The sequence below is a fragment of the Panthera onca genome, chromosome C2 (assembly GCF_046562875.1).
Source record: "Panthera onca isolate mPanOnc1 chromosome C2, mPanOnc1 haplotype 2, whole genome shotgun sequence".
In the NCBI taxonomy this organism is placed as follows: domain Eukaryota; kingdom Metazoa; phylum Chordata; class Mammalia; order Carnivora; family Felidae; genus Panthera; species Panthera onca.
In genome coordinates, this window is record NC_138347.1 from 148258021 (window position 1) to 148285981 (window position 27961).

Here is a 27961-nt window from a genome sequence, read left to right on the forward strand (position 1 = left end):
CCCCCCCCCATCTCCAGCAACCCTCAGTTTGTTCTCTGTATATAAGAGTCTCTTATGGTTTGCCTCCCTCTCTGTTTTTATCTCATTTTTCCTTCCCTTCCCCTGTGTTCATCCGTTTCGTTTCTTAAATTCCACATATGAGTGAAATATGATATTTGTCTTTCTCTAACTAACTTATTTCGCTTAGCATAATACATTCTAGTTCCATCCACGTTGTTGTAAATAGCAAGCTTTCATTCTTTTTGATTGATGAGTAATATTCCAGTGTGTGTATGTGTGTGTGTATGCGTGTGTGTGTGTGTGTATACACCACATTTTCTTTATCCATTCATCCGTTGATGGACATTTGGGCTCTTTCCATAATTTGGCTATTGTTGACAGCAGTGCTATAAACATTGGGGATGCAATTGCTATCAAAATAACCTCAGTATTTTTCACAGGGCTAGAACAAATAATTCTAAAATTTGTATGGAGCCAGAAAAGACCCAAATAGCCAAAGCAATCCTGAAAAAGAAAACCAAAGCAGGAGGCATCACAATCCCAGAATTCAAGCTATACTACAAAGCTGTAATCATCAAGACAGTATGGTACTGGCACAAAAACAGACATTCACATCAATGGAACAGAATAGAGAACCCAGAATTGGACTCACAAATGTATGGCCAACTAATCTTTGACAAAGCAGGAAAGAATATTCAATGAAAAAAGACTGTCTTTTCAGCACATAGTGCTGGGAAAACTGGACAGCGACATGCAAAAGAATGAAACTGGACCACTTTCTTACACCATACACAAAAATAAACTCAAATAGATAAAAGACTTAAATTTAAGACAGGAAACCATCAAAGTCATATAGGAGAAAACAGGCAGCAACCTCTTTGACATTGGCTGCAATAGCTTCTTACTAGACATGTCTCTGGAGGCAAGGGAAACAGAGGCAAAAATGAACTATTGGGACCTCATCAAGATAAAAAGCTGCTGCCCAGCAAAGGAAACAACAAAACTAAAAGGCAACTGACAAAATGGGAGAAGGTATTTGCAAATGACATATTGGATAAAGGGTTAGTATCCAAAATCTATAATTCTGTTTTTTCTTTTTAGTGTGATACAGCTAACATTTCTTTATATATTGCCTTGCATAAATAATATCCACCAACATAGTAAAAATGATGGAAAATAAAGTTTTACCATCCACACATTTTGCAGGTTGGGGATATTAAAATTGCTGCCAGCATGAACCTGACTCCTCATTCTGTTTACCTGCAGGGACAAAGGTAATAAGGAATCTGGGAGTATGGCAGAGGCTGAGGTCGAGACGGGCAAGCATGTTCTTCTGTTCTTAAGTTCAGCCTGGCCATCAGGGAACCTTTGGTCCCCAAGTGACCTGGGTGAATAGCATCCAAGTGGTCAACTTTGAGCATGAAAGTGTAAAGGATTTTGCCTGTTCCCAACTGAGGGAGAGAAAGATCAGAAGTACATTTCACTTGCATCTACTTGAATAAATGAATTTGACCAAAAAACAAAGCACAAAAAAGAACAAAGATATTAAATAATGTAGCCAACTGTGCCTGATGATCTGGACAGGGAGCAGATGCCCTGGAATGAGAGAGAAGTGACTGATCTCCCCGTCAGTCTTGGTCCTTGTCTCTCAGAGTGCTGGAGCAAATGTGTGCACCTCTTCCCAACTCTGTGTTCGGTGACGATCACGTTGGTGGCCTGAAATTGGCTGTGCATCTGCACCATGGATATAAGCAAGTGCTACATATGGGGATGCTCTGTTTCAGACAGTTGGTTGACCTGCCTAACCTGCCTCCTGTAGTGGGGACACCTGGACACACTGAAGGTGCTTCTGGCATCTAAAGGTATGGATTTTTTTTTATCTAATGTGAAGTCTTATGATAAGTCTGCTTCCTCCTCTGGTGCTCGGTTGAAGAAACAGCTGGATGTTTCTATACTGCAAGAGAAGTTGGCAGTTTCAGGATTACATAGGAAACTGTTTATTTATTATTTTTATTTTTTTTTAATGTTTATTTTTGAGACAGTGAGAGACTGAGACCTAGGGCGAGCAGGGGAGGGGCAGAGAGAGAGAGAGAGAGAGAGAATCCGAAGCAGGCTCCAGGCTCCAAGCTGTCAGCACAGATGCTGGGCTCGAACTCATGAACTGTGAGATCATGACTTGAGCCAACGTTGGACACTTAACCAACTGAGCCACCCAAGCACGCCTAGGAAACTGGTTTTGTGTCTACAGCTCTGTAGAGTAATATTTATGTCTAAAGCTATGTGGTGATTGATTTTAGACATTTTTCAAATATAAATTCAAGGTAGTTCAAATGTACTGACTTAAGACCATAGCTGCTGTGGCTTCTAAGTGGACTAATTCCCTTACTAATACGTGTGTCCCAGAACAGCCAGTGATTCATTTTGGTGTTGAACGGTACAAGTCTGGGCCAGATTTAGCTAGCAACCAGAGTTGCATCTTGATATACTAAACCAAGGATACTTCTTTATTTTGGTCAAAACATTGCTGTGGTAACATGATCTCCTCAGAATTTACTGAGAATCATGGGGATATTTCTGGAGGAGAATTTGCTCTCCTGGAGGTAAGGAGTTTGGGGATATAGTCTAAGACCTGTATCTAACCCTAAGATCTCAGATAAATTATTTCATTTCTCTGGATCTTCATCTGAGGGACGAGTTGTATAATAGCAGGTAATCTCATGCTCCTTCCAGCTCCTTTCTTCCGAAAGGAAAAACTAAGCCAGCTTGCAGCCAGTGTATATAGGATACAGTGTATGTAAATATGCAAAGTCTATATGGCGTGATTAAAGAGGACGCTATCTGCCACTTGCCCAGTATATCCCCTCCACATATCCTCTGGCCCCATTAAGTGAATCCCTGCATAGGATTAGGGGAGTGTGGCACTGTGGCAAGGAGCCTGATGAAATAACTGCTACTTCCTAGCTGTGTGTCTTGGGCACATTACTTAACCTCTCTGAATCTTAGTTTCCTTGTATATAAATGGGTGGATCAAATACCTTCTTACAAAGCTATCAAAGATTAAATAAGACTGAGTATGTGAAAAGGCTTTGTAAGGTATAAAGCATAAAACAAATATCACTGTAGTTTGGAATTTAAGATATCAAAATTGGGTGGCTTAGTCAGTTGAGCGTCTGACTCTCCATTTCGGTTCAGGTCATGATCCCAGGGTCATGGGATCAAGCCACATGTCACGCTCCACACTGAGCGCGGAGACTGCTTAATATTCTCTCTCTTTCCTCTTTCTGCCTCTGCCCCTCTCCCCCACTCACTCTCTCTCTCTTTTAAAAAAAGATTAGAACAATAGTTCTGTGTAGAACATTGACATATACACAAAAACCAGTTAACTCTTCATAACCTAGAAAACAGTTTATATATACATCGATTCTTAGAGGTTATTGAATAGTGGATTTTTCCGTCTGGAATTATTTAGGCCTTTTCTTTCTCTTTTTTCTCACCAAAAGTACATAGTAATGTTAGAAGAAAGTGAAAGGCAAGAGAGAGGGGTGCTGTCTGGAGAGGGATCCGCTGGCCACCCGGTGGTCCTCCTCAACCGTCACCCTTACTCCCCTGTGCCAACACACAGTCACCAGATCGTTTCTCAGGGACAAAGTCACATTGTCAGAGTTCAGAGAGACTGGTGTAGAAAGCAGAATCTCCTTTTATTAATTTACAAGAAGAGATTTAATCGTTGAGGGGCTGAATGTTTGCTTTTTTTTTTTTTTTTGGTTTTTGGTCAGTAAGTTCTAGACACTTAAACGAGAACAGCAACCTATAACACAAAATCCCAAAGTACAGTGGCTTAACCCAGACAGAGTTTCTCTTTTCCATAGAAGAAGTCTGTACATATTCAACTCCAGGCTGATATAGTAATTTCAGTGTATCATCTGGATATAAGCTTTTACCTTTTTATTCTGCCATCCTCAGCCTGTGACTTCCATGCTCCAGGCCACTTCATGTTACAAGATGACTGATGAAGGCCAGTCATGATGTTCATGTGTCAGCAGCAGTTAGGAGGAAAGAAGAAAGAATGATACGCCACCTGTTTTGGGGGCTTTTCATTAGGCCCATCAACATTTCCACTTACATGTCATTGAAAATCTGGTCTCATAGCCTCCTCCAGCTGCAAGGGCAGTTGGATACTGTGGTCTTTTGGGAAGGCACACTGCTTCCCCAAATAAAATTGGGGTTCTGTTCTTAAAGATGCAAGGAAAAGGATGTTGCGATAGGCATTTCCATTGCAGTAGCCAAGTTATAATCATAAAGTGGCTGAATGAGCAGAGAAAGCTAGATTTATGATTTGTCATTTAAGGTGCTAACACTTAAAAAAATTTTTTTTAAATGTTTGTTTATTTTTGAGGGAGAGAGAGAGCGAGCAAGCCAGGAGGGGCAGAGAGAGAGACACACACACACACAGAATCCCAATCAGGCCTCAGGCTGTGTGCTGACAGCTCAGAGTCTGATGCGGGGCTCAAACTCGAGAACTGCAAGATCATGACCTGAGTTGAAGTTGGACACAACCAACTGAGCCACCCAGGTGCCTCAAGGTGCTAACATTTAAGGCTGGGCTTCTCAGATTTCACTGTGAACTTGGATCACCAGAGATCCTGCTAAAATGCAGTTTCTTGGGGCGCCTGGGTGGCTCAGTCGGTTAAGTGTCCGACTTCAGCTCAGGTCACGATCTCGCGGTCTGTGAGTTCGAGCCCCGCGTCGGGCTCTGGGCTGACGGCTCAGAGCCTGGAGCCTGCTTCCGGTTCTGTGTCTCCCTCTCTCTCTGCCCCTCCCCCGTTCATGCTCTGTCTCTCGCTGTCCCCAAAATAGATAAACGTTAAAAAAAAATTAAAAAAAAAAAAATAAAATGCAGTTTCTTATTGAAAATATCAGAGGTCAGGGTGGAAATTCTGCACTTCTAATAAGCTCCCAGATGATGCTGGTCTATAGACCACACTTGGAGTAGAAAAGCCCTAAAGCATCGCTCCTAAAATTATTGGCATTTTTCTCTAACAATTGGAGGACAACAGCTGATGCAACCAGCTTATCACACAGGGATCTGTGGGCTGGGGGTGACTTTGGTGTCTGGATTTGGAGTGAGTAGGAACCGGCTAAAGCTGAATGCACAGTTTGCTTTAACTAAACCTACTACAGCCACTTTCCGTTTAGAGCATCTGCCCTGCAAGCAGACAGACTGAAATTCCCTGTAGGAAAGAGCTGAGGAAGATGGAGGGGTGAGAGCTGTTGGGGGAAGGTGTCATAGTCTTGACTCACAACTCAGCTTATCGTTTATTGCCTGCCTGAGAGGACAGACCATGGCTAGACCGAAGCAGGAATTTAATTTTGCACTGCCATGGGAAGTGTTTATGGAAGTTCCTTGGATAGGGTCAAGGCCATCAAAATGGATATCCACCTTTCACCACCCATTGGAGAGACCAAAACTACAACATCAAACATCTCTTGCTCTTCCTTTCTCCTACTTAGCCCAACAGGCTTCTCCGGATCACATAGGGTAGTTCTTTCTGTTGTATGTGGGACCCCATATTTCCATCAACTGCCCATTATTACTAGTTAAGCCAATGTAACAGAAATTACTAGTTAAGCCAATGCTCCCAGAAAATGGGAGACACTAGGGATAGTCCTATATTTTAAACTTCTGGAAACATTTTTTGTGTGCGAAGAAAAGTCAGAATTGTAAAAAAATTTACTCTTTATCTTAAATGTTTATTTTTAGTTATTTTTATTTTTTAAATTTACATCCGAATTAGTTAGCATATAGTGCAACAATGATTTCAGGAGTAGATTCCTTAGTGCCCCTTACCCATTTAGCCCATCCCCCCCCCCCCACCACAATCCCTCCTGTAACCCTCTGTTCTCCATATTTAAGAGTCTCTTATGTTTTGTCCCCCTCCCTAGTTTTATATTATTTTTGTTTCCCTTCCCTATGTTCATCTGTTTTGTCTCTTAAAGTCCTCATATGAGTGAAGTCATATGATTTTTGTCTTTCTCTAACAAATTTCACTTAGCATGATAACCCTCTAGTTCCATCCACGTAGTTGCAAATGGCAAGATTTCATTCTTTTTGATTGTCCAGTCATACTCCATTGTATATATACACCACATCTTCTTTATCCATTCATCCGTCGATGGACATTTGGGCTGTTTCCATACTTTGGCTATTGTTGATAGTGCTGCTATAAACATTGGGGTACATGTGTCCCTTCAAAACAGCACACCTGTATCCCTTGGATAAATACCTAGTAGTGCAATTGCAGGGTCGTAGGGTAGTTCTCTTTTTAATTTTTTGAGGAACCTCCATACTGTTTTCCAGAGTGGCTGCACCAGTTTGCATTCCCACCAGCAATGCAAAAGAGATCCTCTTTCTCCGTATCCTCGCCAACATCTGTTGTTGCCTGAGTTGTTCATGTTAGCCATTCTGACAGGTGTGGTGGTATCTCATTGTGGTTTTGATTTGTATTTCCCTGATGATGAGTGATGTTGAGCATTTTTTCATGTGTCGGTTGGCCATCTGGATGTCTTTGAAGAAGTGTCCATTCATGTCTTTTGCCCATTTCTTCACTGGATTATTTGTTTTTTGTGTGTTGAGTTTTTGATAGGTTCCTTATAGATTTTGGATACTAGCCCTTTATCTGATATGTCATTTACAAATATCTTCTCCTATTCTGTCGGTTGCCTTTTAGTTTTGCTGATTGTTTCCTTTGCTGTGCAGAAGATTTTATTTTGATGAGGTCCCAGTAGTTCATTTTTGCTTTTGTTTCCCTTGCCTCCAGAGACGCGTTGAGTAAGAAGTTGCCGAGGCCAAGATCAAAGAGGTTTTTGCCTGCTTTCTCCTCGAGGATTTTGATGGCTTCCTGTCTTACATTTAGGCCTTTCGTCCATCTTGAGTTTATTTTTGTATATGGTGTAAGAAAGTGGTCCAGGTTCATTCTTCTATATGTCGCTGTCCAGTTTTCCGAGCACCACTTGCTGAAGAGACTGTCTTTATTCCATTGGATATTCTTTCTTGCTTTGTCAAAGATTAGTTGGCCATACATTTGTGGGTCCATTTCTGGGTTCTCTATTTTGTTCCATTGATGGGAGTGTCTGTTTTTGTGCCAGTACCATACTGTCTTGATGATTACAGCTTTGTAGTACAGCTTGAAGTCCATAATTATTATTTTAATGATAGAAAGGGGGAGACTCATTTGGCATGTGGACTTTGCCCTTCTTGAACACTGATGTGCTGCCTGGAGATGCAATAGCCATTTTGCCGTCAAGAGTATGGAAGTCAAATGCCAAGGATGGAAGGGCAGAGAGATGCAAGAGATATGGGTTCTTAATGACATTGTGGATTTGTCATATTAGGCTTGAACTACCTGCCTTTGGACTTCCTGATATATGAGAAAAATAGTTCCTTATTTGGGACTTCTCTTTGAGGTTCACTTTTGCTTTGCCATTTTTTTACTCTTTCCCCCTCCACCTTCCAGATACTGTTATACTTCAAGATATGTCCTGATGCAAATGTATGATGAAGGCAGACATGACTGAGGAATGAGTAACCAATAGGCCAGAGAGGAAGAGCCATGGATTCTAACAGTGGTGATAAGTCTTAGGCTGACGTCACTTATAAGAGTGGCTTGATTAGTAAACTCCAGATGCTTTGGGCAAGCAACCTTTTCAAACTTTAATATACAAACAAATCACCAAGGGATCTGGTTAAAATGCAGTGTTTGATTCAGTAGGTTGTTGGGAGAAGTAAAGTGCCAGGGGCCCCGAGTGACCCTGCATGTTCTTGCTGGCTATGCTAAGAATGCAAGGCCCTTGACTCCTTGTTACCTGGGCCATTTCTTAGGGTTGTTTTTGCTGTGAGTAACTTTGAGGGATGAGGTAAAATCCCTCTGCACCATCCCCACCCTCCCCACCCCCTGCCCAAAAGTAAAAAGCATGCTTGCTTACTGCTCACTCTGAAAGCAGTGAGCTCCCTAAGCTAAGTGTTCCTCAGCTGTGATGCAATTAGTGTCACAGTCAGTGTCCTGGGCCTCTTCCCTGTGGAACTTGAAGGGGCAGGTGGACCCAGTGCAGACCAGCAGCATTGGTTGCTCATGCTGCTTGCTCTACTATGAGTAATAAAATCCTTTGTCTCGAACTTAGGAGTCTTGCGTCCTCTGTCAGTACCCATGAGAGTAACAGACTCATTTATTAGCTTGACAGTGGGGGAAAAGCTCCAGTCCTTCATAGAAGTTGATATGAGCTTTGGGTGGGACCTGAGATTCTGCGTGTCTATAAGCTATCATGTACTTCTGTTGCCACTAGTGTGCTAACCACACTTGGAATAGTAATAATCTTGAGATTTCAAGTCAGCAAGCTACTTTCTAGTTCTGACTGAGCTTCCTCACCTACAAAGTAAGAGGAGTGTGAAGGTCTCTTCCCATTTTAACGCAGTGATTCCAGGCCGCAATTACCAGCAGCAAGTAGGGCCTCCTCCCATCCATTCATTCCTTCAACCAATGTCTTTATTTATCCATCATTTGTAAAGTACCAGGGATAAGAAGGATGAGCAATTTCTGGATGTGCTCACAGATTTGGGCAATGAGCAGAAGTTACCCCAGAAATACATATATGGAAGGTACCAAATAAGTCAGTTGCCTCTTTGAGCTGTCATTCTTAGGTTAAGTGTCCATATAATTTATTCCAGACCCGGGTACTTTTCAGAGTGAAAGGGGATGCTGTTAATAGTTACAATGGGGTGACAGACGTAAATCTGCTCAGTCCTGGGTCAACATATGCTCAGTGCCTTAGGAAGCTGTAGTTGTATCCAGCCTTTCTTTTTCAATTCAAATGAACATTTATCGAGCCTATATTAAATAGGGCATGGTTAAGAAGTGCCCCTTCCCCATCTGTGTACAGTCCCCTCCACCCTGCTATTTCTCCTTAGTTGAGTCCGTCCTACGTCCACTAGTTTTCTACGCCTATGCAACCTATAATTACGCAGTCCTATAGTGTAGTGGCAGACTTGTTCAGAAGTTCAGAATCTTTTTAGAAAGTGATGGATAGCAGAATGACGGTCACAGCTAACGGTGATGTGTTTCATTTTAAACAAGTTCTGAGAAGGACTTCCCGTGCAGGTGCTGCTCTGGTCTGGTGCTCCACAGTCACGATAAATAGCAGTGACATCTGGGGCATAATTGTCACTCAAAAAACTCATAGTATGAATTGAATTGGAATCAACTGTGGCTTCTGGCTTCTTCCACAAAGCTGATAGTGTTTGACTCCTTATCAGTAGGCAACTCAAAAGCCTGTGTGTCCTCCAAATACCGTCCGTGGTGAACTCCAGGTCAGTGGTCAAGACTAGGGCAGCGGTCAATTCCAGATGTAGTGTGGGGAAACTCCCAGCTAGGAAGAAGCAGGCAGAGAGGATCAGGGCCTTGTGGAGCAGGGTGACAGTGGAGAGTGCAAGAGGCTCACCAAAGCGAGCAGGGAGGTATGCAGGCCCTTACTGTGATCCAGAATTTCTAATCCTCTCATCCCTCTTCATCCCTTCCCTTCCCTCCTTGCATAGATCCTCAAACATCCTGTTGCATTACCTTGAAAGCCCATCACAGAAGAGTGATTTGTTTTGCCCAGTTGGAGATAGCACCATGTCATTGCATAATCCGTCCCAACACTCAGAGCTCCTGAGCAGCTGCTCTGGAGGTGGATGGAAGTAACCTGCCATTTCAGTTTTTATAACCCATGCAGGAGTGAGAATGTTATTTTTAGGGTGCAGTAATTTAAAAGCTCTTGCTGGCCTCAGGAGAAATGTCTTCAGTGCTGTAGGGAAACGAAGTGGGTTCTGTCTTTTCTTTTGCAGTCAGTGTCCAGAATGAGTTCTTCTGCCTTTGTAGTAACAGGAAACAGTTCACTGCTTACTGGCACCTAGGGTTTTAACTGGTGCTAAACATAGCCAACTTAGAGACTTTCAAACTGTAGGAATTTAGGGCACCTTCCTGCTTTGTGGCCTATGCAGTAGATGGACATAATATCCTTAATTCCACCAAAAAAGAGGATGTCTTTTTTTTCCAAATGGCCCGGAGCATTGTCAGGTACACAAAATGTGAGTTTTCCTTAGTTTGGATTCTCCCAAAAGCAGACCCCAAGGCAAGGATTTTGATGCAAGTAGTTTATTCAGGATCATAGTGAGGAAATGGATAAGGGAAGAGGGAAGGGTGGAGAGCCAATAAGGCAGATATTAAACAGCAGATTTCTGTTGTCAGCAATTAGGGCTTAATCCACCCAGGCCTCTCTGAGAGTGTGCTGGGTGGGATGTGCCTCCAAACTGTCCCACTGAGGGGGAGTTGCGATATTTATACACCAATTCTTATCCCTCAGTGTCTCAGGGTTGTTCCAGGGAATTAGCACTCTTACACTTCTGGCCTGTCTAAGAGTGGACCAACAACACCCACTTCTAAGGTCAGAGGGTGTCCTCCAACAGGGAGACATGGGCAGTCCTCCAGGGAGGCAAAGAACATAGGGGTGGGGTACTGACAGCCACTGCTACAAAAGTCAAAGTCAGATCCATAAATGAGCTGTGTGTTTCATATTTAAAATATGCAGCGTGGTCTTTTGAAAGACACATTTTTGCCTTGCAGAATCTGTTTGCCTTTAAGGAAAAGTAGCAGAAAATGTAGCTGTAGCTGTAGGCCGTGGCGCGTAAGCAAATTGGAATTGAAGCCTTCACCATTTGCAATTCCCAACCCCCTTCTATAACTGTACCCAGAATAAATGAGGTCACCCTCTCCCTGTAGAGTCAGCACAAGTCTGGGCAGAAGATGACGCCGTTGACACTCAGCTGAAAACTGAGACAGCAGCATTTGCAAGACACAGGAAAGAACAGGGTATCAGACTCCATCATCTGTATGCAGACAATGCAGGTAGCAATGTTAACTACCCACGATGACCATGACAATTAAGTCCAGTGAGCTAAAGACGCCCAGCAGAGTGCCACTGCCCATATTAGAGCTCTTGCAGACAAATAAGAAGGCTCAAGTATGTTCTAATTCTTCCGAAAAGAGAAAACGCCTTTCTTTTCTTTTTGTTCATAAAAGTAATACATACTTCTGGTAATTGTAAAAAACTTAGAAAATACAGGAAAATGTAAAGAGATCAACTGTAAGTCCACGTTCCAATCTTTTACAAATATGTAAACAAAATAGATAAACCTATATAAATACAATCCCTATCTTTTATAATATAACCATATATTGGAACCAGTGGGATCCTTCTACATATATGATTTGGTGTCTGTTTTTCATATAGTGTATCATGTGCTGTGTGATTCTGTATGTCACTGACAGTTCTTCAAAATGTTTCTGTTACCTGAATTATATTCCATCACCTGGATATGCCATAAACCATTTGGCCATTCTTCTATGACTTTGTGGTAAGTAAGCCCGTCCGTGCTGACCACGTGACCTCTGGGTATTTCATTGGAATGTACTCTCAGGTGTGGGATTACAGAGTTAAAAGGGAATGAGACCAGAAGTCTGGGGACAGGGTTAAGGGGAAGCCTCCTACCAGCAGTCCCTGGTGGAAATCTGTGATATACGAAGATGACTGTCTTTAGCTGCCAACATACAGATCAGAGTCCCTGAACTTGCAGGAACCCTCAAGATAACCTCCTCCCACACCCTCTTTGTTGTTTTTCAGATAAGGAAACTGAGTTGCAAAGATTTGCCCGATTTGGCCAGGCCATCAGGTTCCAGACTTGGGTTGTTTTTAGAAATTAAATTACATCATGACACAGAAAATGGAATGGCTAGACGGCTGGTTGCCCAGCCAGGAGGGAGGCTATGTTCTTCTGCTGCTTTGGAGCTTGAAAGAGCACCTCCTTCCCCATCAGCTGACTACACATAATAGGATAAAATATCTCTTCCTACATTTGGAAGAGCCACAAGGTTTGGTGAAGTGCCTAGGAATAAAAATAAACCAGAAGGAACACAGTCCATTGAATCAGAGCAAGTCAATGAAACTCACACTAGGAAAGGCAAAGCACTTTCGAGAGGGCAGGTAGTTCTTTCCCTGTTTTTTGAATGGAGACTGGGGTTCCAGGTATAATGTATTTTGCAGACATTGTCAGAGTCCTGCTCATATTACCTCAGCACGCACCATTCCCAGATATGTCAACCACTTCCTACTGCAAGCACCTGAGAAGTTTTGCCTGAGGGCTGGAGCCTTGCCCAGGCCCATCTGGACAGATGGGCCAGCAACCCTCAACCAATGACCAATGGGAGTCAGTGTTTAAATAACCCTGTTCCCCGGGCGCTTGGGTGGCTCAATCGGTTAAGCATCCAACTTCAGCTCAGGTTATGATCTCGCAGTTCTTGGGTTTGAGCCCCACATCAGGCTTTGTGCTGTCAGCTCGGAGCCTGGAGCCTACTTCAGATTCTGTGTCTCCCTGTCTCTTGGCCCCTCGCCCACTCACATTCTGTCTCTCTCTCTCTCTCTCTCTCTCTCTCTCTCTCAAAAATAAATAAACATTAAAAAAAAATTAGGGGCGCCTGGGTGGCTCAGTCGGTTGAGTGTCCGACTTCGGCTCAGGTCATGATCTCACAGTCTGTGAGTTCGAGCCCCGTGTCAGGCTCTGTGCTGACAGCTCAGAGCCTGGGGCCTGCTTCGGATTCTGTGTCTCCCTCTGTCTCTGCCCATCATCTGCTCATGCTCTGTCTCTCTATGTCAAAAATAAATAAACATTAAAAAAATTAAATATCCCTGTTCCCTTGCCCCTGGAGAGGACATTTTTGTTCTATACCATCTCACCAGTGCGAGTGGGTCCCAAATGCCCATGACAATAACCTGCTCTTATCACACCCTGTACTTCCCCTCCCTGTCTTACTTTCCTACTCCCCTCCTGGTTCTGGCATCACCCCCAACTCAAGTCCTTATATCAGTGTCTGTTTCTAGGGGAGCCCAACCTAAGACATAATAGGGCCCTTTCAGAATTAATTGTAGGAAATCCCAAAAAGGGAAACCTCAGTTAGTGGAGTAGATACAAACTGATACAGATGTTAGAATTATCAGACAAGGATGTTAAAACCATTACTATAACTTTTTGAAAATTATTATTTCAGAAAGATAGAGGAAAGATTGAACCTATTAAGGTGATACATGGAAGAAAGATACTTTAAAGCCCAATGGACCTTCTAAAAATAGAAAGAAGCAGCCCAAGATACACATGGCTGATGGATGCAGTGGAGGAAGATCCCAGGCTGACAGGCAGAAACCAAATTATTATAGTTAGGATTAGGTTCAGTACATAAAGCAGGGTGTGTGTGTGTGTGTGTGGAGGGGCGCATAAGTAATTAGCAGTACCTTAAACAAGAGAGAAGCTGATTCTTCTCTCATGTAAAAGAAATCTGTGGAGGTAGGCAGTGCATAGCTGAAAGGGCAGCTCCACTGTGTCATCAGAGATTCAGTCTCCTCTTCAGCCCTACTACCCTTTGTGCATAACTTTCATCCTCAAAGTCATCTCATAGTCCAAAGTGGCAGCTCCAACTCCAGCCATTACTTCCACATTCCAGGCAGCACAAAGAAGGATAGAAGAGCAAAAAGAGACCCTGCCTAGCAGGTTAATTCCATTTAAGTAGACTGGAAATCCTACAGAACTCTTCCACTTAGATCCTTTTTCATGTGGCAGCCCCTGGCTGCAAGGTTTAGAAATATACTGTCTTAGCTGGATGCATTGCTAAGATCAGAGTTGTGTTACTAAGTAGGGAGGAAAGAATGGCTGTTGGGTCAGGTGGCCAGCAATCTCTGACTTACCAAGGCTTATAAGATGTTTGGTGTGAGGGCTAGAATGAGAAGGATAGAAAACGTGTTAGTTGAATTTATGTTTTCAGAATAACTGAACCAATTAAATCTTCACTTAGCATCTACCTCACACATGTAGAACACAGGCAATCCAGACAAAAACAAAAACAAAATTTTAAAAGCTCTGTATCAGCCATCATGGCTGCATAACAAACCACTACAGAGTTTAGTGGCTGAAAATTAAAAAAAAAATAATTATTTGTCACAATTTTATGGGTTGGCCAGGCTCTTGCCTAGAGTCATGTATGCAGCTGTAGTCATTTGGCAGCTCTGTTAGGTCTGGGGAGTCTGAGGTGGCCAGGGCCTTAGTTATGACTGTCATCTGAGTGCCTCTCCACATGGTGTCTCATCATTCAGTTATCCAGCTCAGGCCTTCTCACATTATGGCGGGAACATTCTAACACCAGGAAGGTGGAAGCTGCAAGGCCTCTTGAGACCAAGGCTCCAGAACTTGCATAATGTTACTTCTATTGCATCCCATTAGCCAAAGCAAGTCACAGGCCAGACCAGATTTAAGAGATGAGAAATCTGGGCGCCTGGGTGGCTCAGTCGGTTAAGCCTCCGACTTCGGCTCAGGTCATGATCTCGCGTGATCTCACGTGAGTTCGAGCCCCGCGTGGGGCTCTGTGCTGACCACTCAGAGCCTGGAGCCTGTTTCAGATTCTGTGTCTCCCTCTCTCTGACCCTCCCCCGTTCATGCTCTGTCTCTCTCTGTCTCAAAAATAAATAAACGTTTAAAAAAAATTAAAAAAAAAAAGAGATGAGAAATAGACTTCAACTTGTGATGAGGATGCTGCAAAGCCATTGTTAAAGGGGCAGGGACAGAGGGAGATGTGATTCATTGGGAACCATACTGTTAACAATCTACCACAGACTCTCTAAAGAAAGTTTACTACCTAGAGGGCTCTAGGAATGAAGCCTTCCCCAGTCTGGGATCTTTGGATCTTATAACCTCAAACCTACTCCCTTCTTGTTCATTCTAAAGCAAAGTCTACTAAGAAATAAGCCCTGGCCACCTAGACAGAACTCTCAGCTGAGGGAGAGGCCAAAAGAAAGAGACAAAAACATACACTAGCAGAGGAAATCGGTATCAACTATCTTAAAAAATCCAGCCCTTATTCTTAGGTATGTACAGTTAACAAATGACTATAAAAAATATTTTAAAAATTTGAATAATGGAAAAGAAAGACAAAGTCAAAAGAACAATAATCCCAGAGGAAAGGGAGATAAATCAGAGAACAGAAAGAAGCATGATCAAATAAACAAACAAAAAACCTTAAATGACTTCAAAGAGATTTGAGAAGCTATTACATTTATAAAACAAGAACCTGTGTGTGGGGGGGCGGGGGGCGTGGGAACAGTCAGGAGCACAAGAAAATCTTTGGAAGCATAATGGCAGTTATAAAAAAATCAATAGAGAACTTAGGGGGAAAAAGGAAATCACCTAGGAAATGGAACAAAATCAAAGAAATGGAAAATAGGAGAGATAATAAACGTAGAAAACTACTCTATGAGGTTTAACCTCTAAATAATAGGAGGTCAGTGAAGAGAGAATTTGGAAACCACTGGAAGGAATTTGTTAAGGAAATATGGACAACGTTTTCTACAAAGATATAAGTCCTTGGTTTGAAAGAGACTTCTGAGTTCTTGCTATAACGTGTTTTAAAAAGAAGCAAGTCTAGAGGTACCAAAGTGAAACTTAGAACATCATGGAGGTTAAGAAATAGCAGGTCATCAATAAAGGAACAAGATTAAGTCATCAAACTTATTATCTGACATGAAAGGGCTTAGAAATTTCACCCCTCATGTATCCTTTCTGCAGAAAGAAGATGTGATATATATGACACAGTGGAATCCCCCAGGCATGCCGTAAAAAGAAACTAGCATATCAACTGCTCAACCAACCTAAACACAATCAGTTCACATTAGATCAAAAACTCAGTGGGCTTTCACAAGAATGTTTTTAAGAAGCATGGAAAAATTTCAAACAATAGAAAAAAGGAATAAGAAGGTCAATAATAATAGTCATGTAGTGAAGAAAACATATGTTTCTTCTTTCAGTAACAAAAAAAAGAACCAATTAGAAACACTAGAAAATAAATATACTAGTGAAGCAAAGGAAAACGTGGTATAATTTTGAGGCATTGATAATATAAGTGTAGCAGACTTAGTGACTTCATTAATGGCCCAGTTAAGGGCTGTCCTGTATCCATACTTTCTGTAGCCTCCCTACCAACACCCCAGCTCTGGGTCATAGGACTTGATTTAGCTAAGAGCACAGTAGCAAATGATCCAAGAAGGAAACGTGAAAAGGTACTTTCATGTTTCAGCTCTCTCTCTTGAAGCCCTGCCACCACCATGAGTACAAACACGGGGTCACCTGTTAGAAGGATATGAGAAACACTAAGTCATCAAAGCCAAGGCAATTCTAGACCAATCTGTCCTAGCCTGATCCAGCAGCCAAACACAACCATGGGAGTGAGTCCATGGGAGATCATCCAAGCCCAGTCAGATGAGCAGAACCACTCAGCTGACCTATAGGCTCATAAGAAATAGTAGATCATTTTTGTTTTTAAAGGATTAAGTTTAAGGGTGATTTATTATGCAGCAGTAGCTAACTGATACAGAAATAAAAGAGAATTGATTTGACTTAGATGCTAAGAATATTCTTTTTCAAATTATAAAGAGGGCATGGCATTGGCCCTGTTGTCAAGGACATGTCTTTCTGTCCATCCCACTTGACTCAACCAGGAATGATATGTACATCATCACAATAATGTAAACTTTGTTTCTTGGATTTCAACATTTAGGAATAACTTAAAACCCAGAAGACTTCATTATGGTTACAGACAGAACGTAACTCTTATTGCTCTAAGGAATGTAAAGGACAGCTGAAAACAAGTGGGATGAGAATGAGGCACTGAAGAAGAAGGGAGAGTAAGCATAGTAGCCTTAATATGTTCATTTTACTTGGTAGAAGCAAGAGCCATTGGCAGAAGTTGATGGAACAGAAACCAGAGATTTAAGTATATTATTTAAAGTTGCAAAGGAAACCAGTGATGAAGAAGAGGTAGAAAAGCTGAACTAAATGAACACTACCTGTTTCTGTTCTTCTAGCAAAAGAAGTTGAATTTTTTTTAATTGAAATATAAAATACAGTGGTGTGTATGAAGTGCTCTAATCTTAAGTGAACAGTTGGTGAATTTTTATATGTGTGTTGCAGTCATTACCCAGATTGAGATAGAGAACATTGCTAGCACCCCCAGGAAGTTCCCTCATGCTTCTTTCCGATCTACTCCCCAGAAATAGCCTCTCTTCTGATTTCTGTCACCATTCATCTGTTTTTCCTATCCTTGAACCTCAAATACATGAAAACATAGAGTATGTACTCTTGTGTTTGTCCTCTATTCAATATGAGATTCATTTATGTTGCTACATGCATCAGTTTATTCTTTTTATTGCAGTGTGGTATTCCATTGTATGATTATACCAGAGTATATCCTGTTTAGTTTCTAGTTTGGCCATTGGGAAAAAGTTGCTGTGAAAATTCTTCTATTTGTCTTTTGGTGTGGATCTCATTCCTTTTTTTTTTTTTTTTTTTTTTTTTTGAAGTATACTTCAAATAGTGTTATATTAGTTTCAGGTATACAATATAATAATTCAATAATTCTATACATTACTCAATGCTCATCACAGTAAATTTACTCTTAATCCCCTTGACCTATTTATTTTATTGTTTTTTAATGCTTATTTTATTTTTGAGAGAGAGAGAGAGAGGGAATGAGCAGGAGAGGGGCAGAGAGAGAGAGGGAGACAGAGGATCCAAAGTGGGCTCCATGCTGACCGCAGAGAGCCCAATTTGGGGCTTGAACTCATGAACTGGAAGATCATGACCTGAGCCAAAGTCGGACGCTTAACCGACTGAGCCACCCAGGCACCGCCCCCCCCCCCCCCCTTCACCTATTTAAGCAATCCCCTCCACCCTACCTTCCCCTCTGGCAACCATCAGTTTTTTCTCTGTAGTTAATAGTGGTTTCTTTTGGTCTCTTTTTTCTTTGTTTGTTTGTTTTGTTTCTTAAGTTCCACATATGAGTGAAATCATTCTGGCATTTGTCTTTTTCTGACTGATTTATTTCACTTAGCATTATACTCTCTAGCTCCATCCGTGTCATTGCAAATGGCAAGGTTTCATTCCTTTTTTATTACTATTAATTTTTCCTTTTCATTCCTTTTCATTACTATTAATGGAATACACACACACACACACACACACACACACACACACACACACCACATCTTCTTTATCCATTCATCAGTGGATGGACACTTAGGCTCTTTTCATAGTTTGGCTATTGTAGATAATGCAGCTGTAAACATAGGGGTGCATGTACCAATCGAATTAGTATTTTTGTTTTCTTTGGGTAAATACCCAGTAGTGGAATTACTGGATCATATGTTAATTCTATTTTTAATTTTTTGAGGAAATGCCATACTGTTTTCCACAGTGGCTGCCCCAGTTTGGATTCTCTCCAGTATTGCATGAGGATTCTTTTTCTCATCTTTACCAACACTTGTTATTTCTTGTCTTTTTGATTCTAACCAATAGCTCTCATTATTTTTATTTTATTTTTTTTAAAGTAAGCTCTATGCCCAACGTGGGGCTTGAAATCATGACTGCAAGATCAGGAGGGGCTTGAACTCATGACCGCAAGATCAGGAGTTGCATGTGCCACTGACTGAGCCAGGCAGGCACCCGCAGTGACTTTCATTCTTAACTCAGGTCTTTTTTTACTTGCTGTTTCCTCTACATGCACTGTTTTGCCTCCTGACCTTTGCAAGGCTGGTTCTTTCACCATTCAAGACTCAGCTGTCAGATAAAGGTGAAGGGGGATAGGCGAGAGGCTGGAACACTTGGGAGCTGGCTGGGCATCTCTCTCTTCTTATAGTTTCAGGGTCTCTCCGTGTGGTTTTGTTTTGTGGGCTAGTTTGAGCTTCCTCACAGCATGTCACTTTCAGGGTAGCTGGATTCTTTCTATGGCAGCTGAAAGTTTCAAGAGTATTCCAGCAAACTGAGGAAACTTTATCACTTTTTATGACCTAGACTTGGAAATCACACAGCACTGCTTTTACTATTTTCTACTGATTACAAGCAAGTCACTAATCCAGCCAAATTTGAAGGTAAGGAAAATATATACTACTTCTTGATAAGTGAGCGTTAAGTCTAGATGAGCATGTGGGGTGGAAAACATTGTTGTGGCCAGTTTTTGGAAAATATACTCAACCATTCTGCCTTATGTGGTTTTCTCCATAGTACTTTTTTTTTTTTTTTTAATTTTTTAATGTTTATTTTTGACAGAGAGAGAGAGAGAGACAGAGCATGAGCGGGGGAGGGGCAGAGAGAGAGGGAGACACAGAATCTGAAACAGGCTCCAGGGTCTGAGCTGTCAGCACAGAGCCCGACGCGGGGCTTCGAACTCACGGACCGCGAGATCGTGACCTGAGCTGAAGTCAGACGCTCAACCGACTGAGCCACCCAGGCGCCCCTCCATAGTACTTTTTATTACTGGATATTATTTCTTTGCTTTTGATCAGCCATCTCCCTTTACTAGAATATGTGCCAGAAAAGGACAGGAACCCTCTCTTTATTATTCTCTTCCTTGTCACTGGTACTTGAATGGTGCCAGCACATAGTAGGTGTTTAACATATTTGTTGAATGAAATAGTAAGCCTTTTGCAGCAGGGAACCAATGGATGCCTCAGGTTAATAAACCAAGTAACAGAAGTATAGGCACATTATTTAAGGATGTGGACCTAACCACTCAAAGTACTAAAAATAGAAATAGTTAAAGGGGTTGCCTTTGGGGTACAAGATAGGGAGAGGAAATGGGGGATGGATGGTTAGTGCTTTTCTGAGGCACTTGTTGGGGAGATTTTTTAAACCCATGTACTTTTTTTAAATCTCTGACGTGAAAATTTTGAAAAAAATAAGAACTATCATTGTAGAAAATATTGAAGAATTGGAAGAGAGCAAAAAACTAACTTATCAAGGCTTTTTTTGTGGTATCATCACCCAGACAAAGCTGCTGTGAACATTTTGGTCTATTACCTTCTTGTTGCAAATAGACAGTTCTGAATCTTGCCTTTTTATTTTCCTTGCATTAACTATTGTGAGAATTGCTCTGGGCAGAAACGCTGCCTGGCAAAGGTATGTGACCTAAAGATTCTGTTACTTCTTGTTTCCCTTACTTAGAGGTCTGCATAATTATACCCTTTGTCTTTTTCTCCTCTCCAGCCCAGACAACTGCATTTTACCTGCTCTTTCCCTGCCCATTTTTCTGTGTTGTTCAAGGACTTCATGCGTTCATCTCTGTCTCTGTCTCCTCGACCACAGGACAGAGTTGTGTCTTGATTAGCTATTGCTACATAACAAGCTAATCAAAAACTTAGTGACTTAAAATAACCATTTTTATCATTTTGCACAATTCTGTTGGTCAGGAATTTGGACAAGGCAAAGCCCTGTCATCTCTGCTCCACATGACGTCTGCTGAGGCGTAATGTCCATCACGTCTGATGCCTCAGCTGGGATCCCCGGCAAGGCAGGTGGGCGTTGATGGGAATGGTTTAATTGTGTTCGTATGCCTGGGGCTTCAGCTTAACTTGGCCGCTGGGGGCCTGGCTTCTCCATGTGGTCTCAGAGCTTTTCCCTCCCCACATGGTCTCGCCAGGGGCGTAGCCATCCTTCTTGCATGGCAGCTCCCGGCTCCCAGGAACTTGGGCCTAAAACTCTACCTGCATTCTGTTGCCTAAAGCAAGCCACAGGCCCAGTCCACATTCCTCCGTGGGTCCAGATGCCTCCACCAGGAGGCATGGGTCACGGGGGCCACCAATGTAACAGATTACCACTGAGTCAGATGGAATTCAAATCCTGGCTCCTTGACTTGCTAACTGTATTTCCTTGGCCTGATTTCTTTCTTTCTTTTCTTTCTTTCTTTCTTTCTTTCTTTCTTTCTTTCTTTTTAAAGAAATTTTTTTTAAGGTTTATTTATTTTTGAGAGAGAGAGAGAGAGAGAGAACAAGAGGCAGAGGGGCAGAGAGAGAAGGAGACACAGAATCTGAAGCAGGCTCCAGGCTCTGAGCTGTCAGCACAGAGCCCGACATGGGGCTCGAACTCACAGAGTGCAAGATCATGACCTGAGCTGAAGTCAGAGGCTTAACTGACTAAGCCATCCAGGTGCCCCCTCTTTCTTTCTTTTTTTTTATTTTGGAGTGGAAAACATTTATTAAATGTAAACATTAAGTGTAAAGGCAAATGAGCATTACTCTTTAATATTATAAATTATAAAATAAACCAAGTCCAGTTGCTTCAAGTTGACATAGAAGACAAGTTTCCCCTCCTCCCCTCTCCTAGGACTCATCACATTAATATACATACAGAAATAAAACCAACATCATCATTATGCATTTTTTTTCTATTTTACCACTATACTTTTTTTAGCATTAGCCCCTCTCTTGGATTTTGAAATATAGAGGCATTGTAACAAATACCAAATGATGTACACACAAACACTCACACACGTGATAGTAGGTATGAAAACATTTCCATGGTTAAAGGGCTCTTGATATTTACCACTCAATAATTTCTAAGGCTACCTTTAGAAAAGCTTTTAGGTTAACTATTGTAAACCCAAACAGTGCAGGCCTGTACCATCCATCTTCAGAATCCAGGAAACAGATCAATATTTGATCTATAGGCAGTTGAATCTATAAGCAGGTCTTCCAAAGGAGCTTACTATGAGCAAGTACAATTCTCAAAATTAACCACATAACATTTTGTTTATTATATACTTATTTTTTTGAAGTACAGTTAAAACACATTAGTATAGTAGTTTCAGGTATCCAGTATAGTGGTTTGAGAACTCTATATGTTATACTATGCTCACACAAGTGTAGCTACCATACCACACTATACCACAATAAAGAATATTACACAATATAGGATATACCACAGTATAGAATATTACAATATTCTATACAATATACACTATACAATATACTATATTCCCTATTTCATCCTCTTGACTTAATCTTTAAAAAAATTTTTTTTTAATGTTTATTTGTTTTGAGAAAGAGAGACAGAGTGCGAGCAGGGGAGGAGCAGAGAGAGAGGGAGACACGGAATCTGAAGCAGGCTCCAGGCTCTAAGCTGTCAGCACAGCAGAACTCATACCCCACAGGAGGTCACTTTAACTGTGAGGCCCCCCACTACAAGTACTGTTTGAGGTTCCCTTGAACTGAGGAGATTTGTGAGCAAATGACCTTTAACCCAGTGAGACTCTCCTCCTGCAACCGCCACTAATCTTCTTAGGTGTTAATATTTAGCATTACCTTGTATTACCCAGGTGCCGAATGCAGCTGCCCACAGCCTTACCTGCAGAATCTGTTGAAATGCTTCCCTGCTTCTTTTCCCTGCTTGTTTCACGGAGATTTCTGTTCTGGCAAGGGGTCAGTAGAAGTGACATCCCTCCCCCCCCCCCCTTTTCAGTAGAAGGAACACACTTTAAAAGTCAAAGGGGGGCGCCTGGGTGGCGCAGTCGGTTAAGCGTCCGACTTCAGCCAGGTCACGATCTCGCGGTCCGTGAGTTCGAGCCCCGCGTCAGGCTCTGGGCTGATGGCTCGGAGCCTGGAGCCTGTTTCTGATTCTGTGTCTCCCTCTCTCTCTGCCCCTCCCCCGTTCATGCTCTGTCTCTCTCTGTCCCAAAAATAAAATAAAAAATGTTAAAAAAAAAAAAAAAAAAAAAAAAAATAAAAGTCAAAGGTTTGATGAAGGGCACAGAAACTGTTTCTCAGGGCTCCTCTCTGCCACAGAATCATTAGTCTGTTATTAAAGTGCCAGCGAGGAAGGCGATCAGTCCTCCAACTTTAGAGGGTGGATTCGGCTTTAGTAGGTCTGGAGTGGCACCCGAGTTTCTGCATATCTAGGATGCTTCCAGAAGATACTGAGGCTGATATGCTGATCTGGAGACCACACTTAGCAAGGAAATGCTACTAAGTAACGAGGAAGGGAGGGACTGGCTATGGAAATCTTCGGGCAGCCTGGAGGGGCAGCCAATTCCTGGTTTTTCCAGATATTTCCTTATAGCAAAGATCGTGGGCTTTTGGAACAGACAAGGCTCTGTTGTAATCTTTGCTTTCCACCTACTGTGGTCACAGGCAAGTCAGTTACCTCAAAACCCAGTTTCCTCTTTTGTGAAACAGAGAGTGGAGGTAATATCTGCCTTCTGAGTGGTCCCAGAGATTTTGTGACACAGTATGTATGATGGCCTAGCAGAATGTCTGGCACATTTAGGCCCTCCGTAAATGGTGCTGTTTCTCACTGTTGCAAGGATGAAACCGAGAGATTTTGAGTAAGAGCCTGTTGTCTTCAGCTTTTCTATATTCAGGGTGAGGACTTGGCTTTGTTTTCGTGTGCCCAGAGTTAATAAACAGGAGTGTTAGTGGGTGTGCTCCCCATGTTCAGACAGTTTCTCCTCTTTGATGGGTACAGTGGAATCACCCTAGGGCAGAATGAGGTAATGCTTTGGAATCATGATGACAAGGCCTCTTTCTTATTAGCCGTCACACCCTCAGATATTGAGGTGTCTTTCATAAACTTTTCTATTCTTAAATTCATGTGACACCTTTGTCACAGGTCTTTCTCAAATAGCAGAAAGGGAAAACATTTCCTAGTTCCTATGGGTTCAAGTCCATTTTCTTGTCCTGTACACACAAAAGCATTTTCTTTGGGTCCATATGCTCTATTCCTAAGCCTCTGGCTTGCCCAGACTTCCTGATTAAGTAACAATACCTACAAATCCTTTAAAGGCTTATTCTGTTTGCTTGAAGTTTTAAATTACTTCAAAATAACTATAGACTGGGTCTGCTGACAAGCAGGAGATAGAACTCAACTTTTTCCCTCTGTGTGTTTCTGCCTGTTTTGACTGTTGCTGTTGACACGCACATGTTGTCTGACTGTTACTGATGATTCAGCAGAAGCCACTACAAACAAAACCAGTTTTGCACCAGAGAACACTCTCTTGCTGGCCTGATTCTCTGGCAACGATGATGACATCAACCTGGTTTGTGGAGATGAAATTTCTGGTTTTCTCTCTCAACAGCATGTATGGTTAACCTGTTAACTTATATTCCCAAATTTACTTCCCCTTCCTTAAAGACCTAGTTCATTTTATTTATTTTCTATTTATTTTTAAATTTTTTAAAATGTCTGTTGATTTTTGAGAGAGAGAGAGAGAGACAGAGTGTGAGAAGGGGACAGGCAGAGAGAGAGAGGGACAGGACTAGTTCATTTTAGCAGAGTATAAAAGACGGTATCTTGAGCACAGTCATTTTCTCATCATTTAGGGAAAATTATTTTTTTAAAAATTTTTTAACATTTTTATTTATTTTTGAGAGACAGAGAGAGACAGAGCACACATGGGGGAGGGGCAGAGAGAGAATGAGACACAGAATCCGAAGCAGGTTCCAGGCTCTGAGCTGTCAGCACAGAGCCCGACGCGGGGCTCAAACTCACAAACTGTGAGACCATGACCCGAGCCGAAGTCAGATGCTTGACCGACTGAGCCACCCAGGTGCCCCTAGAGAAAATTGTTAACCTGCAGTTGCTACAATTTCTAACTTAGGAGATCAAAAATGAGTAGTGGGAGGTGTAGAATATAGAGTTAACAAAGAAAGAAAAGAAATGGAGTAAGTTTGAATAGCAACTTCAGAAAGTCAGAGATGGTGCCCGAATGGTTTACTTCAGCAACAGTAAGTACACATTCACCAACCTGAGAGTGATTTCAGAGACCTCCTAAATTCAGGTTAAGATTTTTTTTTTTTTTTAACGTTTATTTTTTGAGACAGAGAGAGACAGAGCATGAATGGGGGAGGAGCAGAGAGAGAGGGAGACACAGAATCGGAAGCAGGCTCCAGGCTCTGGGCTGTCAGCCCAGAGCCCGACGCGGGGCTCGAACTCACGGACCGTGAGATCGTGACCAGAGCTGAAGTCGGACACTCAACCGACTGAGCCACCCAGGCGCCCCTAAGATTTTTAACCTTAGGGGCGCCTGGGTGGCTCAGTCGGTTGAGTGTCCGACTTCAGCTCAGGTCATGATCTCGTGGTTTGTGGGTTCAAGCCCCATGTCGGACTTTGCACTGACAGCACAGAGCCTGCTTGGGATTGTCTCTCTCCCTCTTTCTTTGCCTCTCTCTCTCAAAAATAAATAAACATTTAAAAAAAAAATCTTTTAAAAAAAGATTTTTAACCTTAAAGCTTTTTAACACCAATTAGTATATTAACTATGTCACATTTAGGAAACAAAGCTAGGCCGTGAGATAGGCTAATTAGTTGAAGGAAACTCTGATGAAGAAAAAGTATGAACACAAGCAGGAGGCATTTAAATTTGTTTTTCCACCAGAGATCACACATACTCGAGTGATGTTGATGAAATTTTCCCATTTTCAAGCCTGTATATTTACATATATATAAAGTGCTCTTCTTCCTACAGAAACAATAACACGATAAATAAACAGAGAGCTGTTTACTGAGGCAGCAAATATTTATTAGGATACTGCCTAATCCATGCTGGCATCATGCTAAGTGCTGGAGGCTGCAAGCAAGACAAGTAAGTAGTGCTCATTCCAGATGTTATTATAGGATATTAGTTAAGAGTTTTCTGGTTACAGGAGACAGAAAGCTATTCTAGAAAATGTAAGCAAAAGTGGTAATGTATTGGCAAGCTACTAATGGGAGAGTTCAACATTCAGGCCCTGGATAGGGCAAGCCCAGGTGTTCATGAACCTTCCCCTTAGGGTGATGATGCCATTACAATGACTCAGCCCCAACAAATACCAGCCCTCTGTCCCTCAATTCAAGTATCAAGTTTCTTCGGAGAGAACCTGGTTGGCCCAGTTTGGGTGAGGTGTCTATCCCTGGTCCAATCAATCGTGGCCAGAATGGCAGGCTCATGTGGCTCAAACATGGCTAGGAGGACCTCCCCTATGTATTAAGTCTTCCTGAAAACTGGGAGATTTTATGAATGGAAGAGACCTTCTAGTTAGTTTTTCTATTATATAGCCTTTACACTTAAATAGGCCTAGGGTTGGTGTTCAAAATATTTAACAACTGCCATGGCCCAGGCTATGACTATGCAGAGCAAATTCTGGTCATAGCCCAGGAACAGGTTCCATGAGGACCCCTGCTAGATCAAGCATTAACCCTGTAGTTACTAGATCATGGGAAGATGTGGGGCATCCTATGGGAGGGGCCAGAGTAGCCTTGAAGAGGGGGAGATTTGGAGAATTGTCCTAGAAGGTTAGGTGTCCTAGAGTAGGCTCTGAGATGCATATTCATGTGGAAGTGATTTATTAAGGAAATGTTTCTAGGAAAAGCCACTTAGAAAGTGAATGAAGCAGGACGGGGAAGGAGAGGAAGCCAAGCAAGGATGCTGTATTAGTCAGGGTTCTCTAGAGACACAGAATCAATAGGATATATATATATATATATATATATATATATATATATATATATGTATGTATGTATATCTGAAGTTAGAAATTTATTATAAGGAATCGGTTCCCATGATTTTGGAGGCTGAAAAGTACCGTGATATGCTGTCTGCAAGCTGGAGACCCAGAAAAGCCAGTGGTGTAGTTCCAGTCTAAGTCTGAAGACCTGAGTGAAACCCGGGAGAACTAGCTGGGTAACAGTAGAAAGTGAGTCACCTAAGGCATAAGTTTCCTTAACTATAAAATAAAAGGTTTGAGGTAGATGATTTTACCTCCACTCTTCCATAGATACTTTCTCCCCTAATAACTAAGAGTTATCTTTGTTGCATCTAGACTATACCTAGATTTTGAGATTCAATGGTAAATAATACATGTAGTGGACACTTGGCTTTATTTCTTTGTTTCTAGAATTGAATCTTAATTTCCTATTCACTGATCACTCTTTGAGGAAATCCCCCACATGCGTGGTCTTGGTGAAAATAGTGGCAGCTTCCCAAAGGACCCAGGCCCCCTTGATTGGCCCCAACACAGGCAGAGGGCCTGAACATTCTGGATCACCCGGGTACTCTCTCCCAGTTTGGAATTTGGAGTGAGTGACACCTGGAGGTGGAGATAGTTTGGAGGTCATTCCTTGCAGGCAGCAGTGGCTTACTGAATACACTCTTCCGGATGTGATCTCTACCTGGGTTCCTGATGCCCAGCCCCCTGGAGCCCCTGAGGCCACACCTTTCCCACGCCTGGCCATGCCGACATGATTCCCCTGATATCCTTCTCCCACGTTCCTTTTCTGTTAAGTCACTTTCCACTGTTTGTAGCCGAGAACCTTGAGAAAGTACAACAGGCTCACACTAGAAATAATATATTTCATAACTTTGAAAGGCCTTAGGTAGCAGGCCACTGTAATGGCACAGACAGTAAGGTCCTACTATTTTCACTCCTATATCATTGAGGTCAAGAGTTGTTGACATGTCTCTTTCCATCTCTAGAAGGCACCTTGAAGGCTGGGACTGTGGACTCTTCCACTGGAGTAGACTCATGTCTAGCAGAAACCCTTGCACAAATTAGGATTTTAGTCATGAAAAAATGAGTAAAAAGTAAGATATTACAGTACAGTCAAAAAGAAAATGGAAAATTAGTATGCATTTTTCCCTAAAACTCTATCTGAGATTTTATACACAACTACCTGAACAGACAGCTGTGTTCCTGGAAGGATTATTTTTTCCCAAATATTAATGAAAACACTCTTCTATATGCCTGTTTCTTTGTCTAGCTCTTTATCCAATAACCATTTGTTTACCTATGTGCAGGGACACTGTTTCTAGGCATAAAGCTGAGTTTCCCATGACTGTTGTTTTAGGTGATGTTTATGTGCAATTTTTTCTTTGCTTCCTGTGGATAAAACATGTTACTGACCATAAGATCAGAATCTGAAGCAGCTAGAAATCAGTATCTTGAGTGGTCTTCCATTCAGCCCTGATCTCACCAGGATCCAACAAAAACATCCCAAACAGATGAAAATGTTTGCTTTGAAGACACACAACAAAGA

General features: G+C 42.0%; 1 long non-coding RNA gene across 2 annotated transcripts in view; it reads left to right on the top strand.

Annotated features, from left to right (window-relative positions):
• Positions 1-436: 436 nt before the first annotated feature.
• Positions 437-27961, top strand: part of LOC132682972 (uncharacterized) — a 47299-nt gene continuing 19774 nt past the window's right edge. Inside the window, exons 1-2 of one of the 2 annotated variants that reach the window (XR_013549909.2) lie at positions 437-1862; positions 10812-10981. This is a non-coding gene — a long non-coding RNA (uncharacterized LOC132682972). Of the gene's footprint in view, positions 1863-10811; positions 10982-25156; positions 25533-27961 lie in introns of those variants that run through there. The other variant, XR_013549910.2, reaches the window with a different exon arrangement.